At 38.5% G+C, this 6,279-nt stretch overlaps 1 protein-coding gene across 1 annotated transcript in view; it reads left to right on the top strand.

Annotated features, from left to right (window-relative positions):
* Abi1 (abl interactor 1) overlaps positions 1-6,279 on the top strand; it is a 91,502-nt gene that overhangs the window by 750 nt on the left and 84,473 nt on the right. The window lies entirely within an intron of this gene.

Consider the following 6,279-nt stretch of genomic DNA (forward strand, 5'->3'; position numbering starts at 1 on the left):
CCCGCCCGCCCGCGCGTCGGCGCACCCCACCCCGCTCTCTGCACTTCCGCCTCCCGGGCGTGTGTGCTCGTTACTGTAGGACGCGAGTTCCTCGGATCTGCTAGGAAAAATGTCTTCAGTCCTCCCTCTTCCTCCAAAAGTTCTTGAACTGTTGGTTTCGTGAGTAAAAGCAGAATGGTGTCCTCGCCGGGTGCTTATTTTCCGAGGTTTCTCTTTCTAACCTAAGTAAATGTATAGGAGATGGAGACTAATCCAAATAAGGAACAAACATTTATTTAGCTGTTTAACCACAACGTGCTATGCCAGTTTTTCTTAATTGAAGATTCTTGGAACTTTTAATTGGTACTTAACCTTTTTTTAGTTTTGGTGGTTGGAGGTGGTAGTTTCATTTGTACATCTTTCGCTGTGTAAACTTAACAGTTTGTAGTAGACACAAATAAAGTAGGAGAGTCCTTTTGGTCAATGTTGATGACATCGAAAATTTACTTGTTACTGCTAAGGCAAGACCAAAATTTGCTTTGGAAGGGTCAGGGTTATGGCAATTCAGGACTGAAGTATTTGTCATTATCATTTTTAAGAACCAGCGGTTTCTGTGTTGGCAAACGCTCTTCAGCGTTATTTTTAGAGGAAGATACAATTTTGAGAATTTTTCGAATATTTGTTTCCATATTAGTAACATTGTATCTACGGTTGCACTAGGAATTTGTCATTTTTTTCAAGCTTTTACTTTTAGGAATTGTTGAATGCCTGCCATGTTTACTGTGTTACTTGTTTTTGCTAACTTTATAGTTAGCCTTTAAAAAACACTTTAAAATCGTATAGAAATGTGGATATAGTTTGCCAAAAGAAGAGTGACGGTGTAGGTTATCAAGATTAAAAATATGCAACTTTTATTCAACTTAACAGAAAAGGTCCTGAAATTGAGGCTAACCTTAATTTGCTGAAAGTTTTAAAGCTTTTGAAAGGAAGAACCCAGGAGGTTAAACTGCCCTCATTTTAGAAAAGTTCTGTGTTCTCTGTAGACGTTTGTAGGAAGGAGTGGCTCCTTTTCGTTTTGAGTGTTGGGTAATCTGACAAGTATATGGTGTGATAACTGCTATGTTTTGGCAGATGTTGGTAATTAACCTGTTTTAACCTGTCCGTTGACTGTTTCTTTACATAGTTGTATGCTCGGTGCTTTTGCCTCCCTCCTTGTCCCGTTTCTTCTCTTCATCTTGCCACTGTTGTAACTTTAAAGCACTTTGAAACTTGATTGGTGATGTGTCCCTGATTAAGATAATCATGTTAGACCGTGGTGTCAAGGACCACTGGCCCTGGTATTTTTTTTTTTTTTTTTTTTTTTTTTTGGTGATCTTAGTCCTGAGTCCAGTGAGGTATTCTGATGTTACTGAAAGATGAAATACGTACATAGCTATTATTATTACAGTACCATAGGTAGGAGTCTTTATGACTTCGGGCCGCATGATCCATGACTGTAGTTGCCTCCCGAGGGACTTAGATCAGGTCCAGGTCAAACAACCTCAGAAAATGTGGATGTTCATGTGGTGAGAGGTGCTGCTGCCAGTGTGGATGCTGTGACTGAGGAATGGCTGCTGCTAGAAATATATTTGGGTATCTTTTGAGAGCTTATTCTGCACCCTCTCTGGGTCTTGATTGATTATAAATAACAGCTGGCATAAATACGCCTCCTCTTAGGTCAAGTATATAGTCACTTGTTTTGAGAATATTTAATATTTTTATACCTATTTTGAGGGGCTATTAACTTATTGCTTCAGTGTTTTTATTTTGTGAGTTCAATTTTTTATTTTGTTTTCTTAAATTTCGAGAGTTTAGTCTTGTTCTACTGAGTTCTTTTGGCCTTAATGCAGTTGAGGAGCAGCTTATTAGCTCTTTGAGTCATACGGACTTAATTAAATTGTATTAGTAGTGGTAGAAGCTCTTAAAAGATTTCATTAACTTATAGCCCACCCTCACCCTAGAACCTCTGCATGAGCTATATCCCCAGTCTTACTTTTTTTTTTTTTTTTTTTTTTTTTGCTATACCGGGGATCAACTCAGGACCTTGCACTTGCTAGGCAGGCATGGTGTCACTGAGCTACATCCCTGGTCCCCCCAAAATGTTTTTGAGATAGGGTTTCACCAAGTAACTCAGTTGCCCAAGCTTTGCTCAAACCTGCTGTCCTTCTGCTTCAGCCTCCAACGTTGCAGAGTCAACAGACTATCATGCCCTGCTGGACCCAGTTTTAAAAGATAGGGGAAATAATACTAAAAATAGAAAGTATTTTTTTAGAGACTATAGAAATGCCTTTGCTATTTACATCTTCTGTTTGTTTTTATATGATTGAATTTTTCTGGTGGATTATGGACAGGACAGTCACTCCTTACCTTGAACACACTTGGTCATTTTTCTGTACTTTAGAGTTCTTACTGCCTTTGTTATGGAAACTATTTTGGGGAGTAGGAAGGAAAGAAAGCTAAGTGGAAAGGAGTAGAAACTGCTTAAGAAGCTGAGTGTGGTGTCTCATGTTTGCCATTCTAGATTCAGGAGACTGAGGCAGAAGGATCACTTCTTTAAGAACAGTCTGAACTATACAGTGAGACTGTCTGAAAAATGCTTAAGAAAGGTTTCTCAGGGTGTGGTCTGCTAGTTTGGATAAGGACAAAAAAGTCTTGTGTACAGTTTAACTTTTGAGAGTTCTACAAACAAGAACTTCATTGGGGTTAGGAAGGATGTTCTAGCACAGTGGTGGTGAACCTATTGCAATCGTGCCACACTGGGCTGTTGGTTGTCATTGAAAGCTCTCAGGTTTGCCATCACCGTTCTAGTCGGTAGTTCTATATTACTGTGAGCTAGGTGGTTTAGCTTTCTTCTCAGTTCCATGATATTTGCTTAGTTATGCACAATTTGATCTTGGAAAGTGGGTAAGTTTTGAGCAGGAGCACTTTGTATTAAGTGAAAAGTAATCTTTCTTATACAGTTTATGCCAGCTTATAAACTATGTCACTTAGTTACAGTAAGTCTCTGGTTCTCTTGTACCTTATTATTTTTTTTTTTTTTGGATGCATTGCACAGGCCAACCTCAGACTCCCCGGTTTAAGTAAACATCCTTCCTCATCCTCCCCAGTAGTACCTGGGACTATAGGTGTGGACAACTGTTCTTCCCTCTTTCACTCTGTTTTTTGGGTACTGATTGAGTAATCTGTGTTCAGAGACATTATTAAGAACCTGAAGTTCAATAGCTCATATAAAATAGTGCCTAGAATCAAACCTAGATTTTCAGGTTCCAAATTCTAAATTCCTTTTAATAAATCCAGAATGGGCCGTTTACTACAGTATAGAAGTTAAAAAGAATTTATGAAGAATGACCATTGGTTGTGGTACCCTGAAGGATACCAGAATCCCTGAATGCTTATGTCTCTGATGTGAAATGAAGCGGTGTCTGCATATAACTTACTTACATTCTCTTTACTTGTAAGCAAAGTAAAATGTAAGCGCCATAAAAATGTTGGTACACTGTATTGTTTATGGAATAAGGACAAGGAAAAACGTTTATATGTTCAGTACAGGTACAGTTTTTTCCTCTTATTTTGGATCAGTGGGTGGTTGAATCCACAGTTGCTGAACCTGCAGATAAGGAGGGCTGTAATTTATTCCTTTTATTGACTTCCTACTCTGTCAGTCTCCTAGTTGATTTGTATAATATTTAGTATATGTGCTGCCGAAGCGAGCACAATTCGTATAATAGTTAATCCTTACAGACTGTTCATGACAGGAAGTGCTTTCCTGAAGATGAAGAATCTAGGACTTGAAAAGTTAAAAAGTTTGTTTGATTATACAGTTAGTAACTGGCTGACAGAATTTCTAACTCTGACAAGACTCTGTGCTTGTGCACTTTTCATGTCACACTATTTCCACATGAATGAATCTAGAACTCAGACTAGATTGGGAATGTCATGGAGTAAATAGACTCTTGTTGAGCAAGTCTGGGAATCTAACAAATCTTTTAGCATTGTTTCTTTTAAAAATATATTTTGAGCTTTAAGTTGCAAATATAAAAATAGATGTGTCTGTAATTTGGAGACTTGCCTTCAAAACCTCCAAAAGATGGCAGTTTTCATACTTGAAGGGTTAACTACAGGAATTATAGCCCAGTTTTTCACTGAGTTCCATGGATTCTTTTCCTTTCTATGCATCTTGCCTGCCCCCCCCCATGTGAGTGAGTGAGTGTTCCAATTGAGAAGAAAATTTGTAGAATTAATAGAGGTTAACTAAAAAATATTTTTGGTCTTTCTGATTTATATCCATACAAACCAGATGGGGATAGATAGTCAAAATGATTGCACCATTAAGACAGACAGGAAAGGCTAGAATTCTTAGAGGAGCACTTTGAAGTTTAGTAAAGCAGTGGCTAACAAAGTTAGAGATGTAGATTGGACATGTAGATGAAGTAAGCAGGGCTTTAATCTTGTGGAAGACCTTCCAGTGACTTGGTAAGGGTGATGTTGGGTTGGGCAGAGCAGGATCTGTTCTAGCATATCAGTTCTTATAAATGGACATGCCGCAGGATATTATCTTAGTTCTTCTTGCTAGTAGTTGTCTGAAAGAATACTGAATATTTTGCAAGGCTGTGTATTATTTGGAAGTTTGTGTCACCTGGAAGCTAGGTCCTGACACAGTGAGGAACCGACCCCTCACTTCGTTGGTCATTGGTTCTTTTTGTGTCCTTGATGAAAGAATGCAGTCAAGGAACATAGGCAGCCTTGCACAAGTATGGGTGGAGTTCATTGTAAAGTAGATATAGTTAGGCTTTTAGTAGGCAGTGCCATGAGAGTATCTTCACCAGGTGTTAGTTTTGATACCTTTTTATGCCTGTGAAGATTGCTTCTGGGGTTCAGGGAACTATGGTGATTATGATGCTTATTGACATTTTACTTAGAAGTTACTTTGGAATTGCAAAATGTCTTCCTTTTTAGGTGGTCAGAGTTTCCTTAGGGACTTTGATCATGTAAGAAACTTACAAAAGCTAAGTTCTTGATTTAAATGGGGTTCCAGTCCAAGGCGGGAGGAGAGTCTTTAAATATTTTCTTTCCTGATACCGTTGTGGGCTGTGGCAGCTAGGAATGCTGTATGCCTTGTTCTGGAGCGAGGTACCTAGGTATCATAAAGAATGTGTACAGTGTAATCTTAAAATGTCATTGTGCTTTGTGGGATCACTTTAGGTCTGAGACCTAACAAATGATTATAAATATATTATACATTGATAACTTTGTTTCTTTACTTACCTGATAATTCTTGCTATTTTGGACCCCTCTCCCACTGTTGTCCTTTAGGCACACAGATGTTTAACTACCCGCCCAACAGTTTGCTTTATTTTTTTATTTTTTTGAGAAAGGGTCTCACTATGTAGTTGAGACTAACCTGGAATTCACCATGTAGCCTGACTGATCTCGAACACACAGCCATCCTCCTGCCTCAGCCTCCTGAGTGTGGGATTACTACAGGCATGCACCACCACACCTGGCCAACAGTTTGCTTTAAAACAGTGTCCTTGCTCTCTTCTTTTCCTTTTGTAATTTTAATACTAAAAAGTTTTATGTAGGGCACTTTGATTGCTGGATAATATTAATACTACTTGTAATGAAACAGAGATATTTGGGCAGTTCAGCGTCTAGCTACTTCCAGTAGTAACCATATTCTGTTCTAAGAATTAGACATTTATGACTTGACAGACAAGGATACATTAAGGAAGAGTGCTAGTACTTGGCCAGAGATGTTGAATCAGATATTAGGAGATTATGTAAATGTAATTCTATAAAATCCATGAAAATAGTGTTTGTATAAAAAGTGAGTTAAAAATTACAATTTGGGGAGGCATTTAAAAGTTTTTGAATAGGTTATATATTTTCTTTCTTTAACTTTTTTTTGGTACTGGGGATCGAATTCGGAACCTTGCTCTTGGCAGGCAGGCATGGTGCCACTGAGCTACATCTCTGGCCCATGGCATGTTTTATTTTGGTTATAATTATTTTGAAGTTATAGTTTGATTTCAGAACAAATAATAGTGAAGCCTCCAAATTCAAATTTTTAGGCCCTTCTTTTGTTTGCGAGAGGGCCTTACTATTCCAGGCAGGCCTTAAATTCACCATGTAGCCCAGGCTTAGACCATAACCACGCCTCCCCCATTAGGAATTGAACTCAGGACCTAGTGCTTGCCCAGCTGGCACACTGCTGCTGAAATAGATCCCTGGCCCTAGACCTTAATTTTTTTTTTTTTTTTT

This window comes from Fukomys damarensis, unplaced genomic scaffold (assembly GCF_012274545.1).
Source record: "Fukomys damarensis isolate Sample0158 unplaced genomic scaffold, DMR_v1.0_HiC HiC_scaffold_37, whole genome shotgun sequence".
NCBI lineage: Eukaryota > Metazoa > Chordata > Mammalia > Rodentia > Bathyergidae > Fukomys > Fukomys damarensis.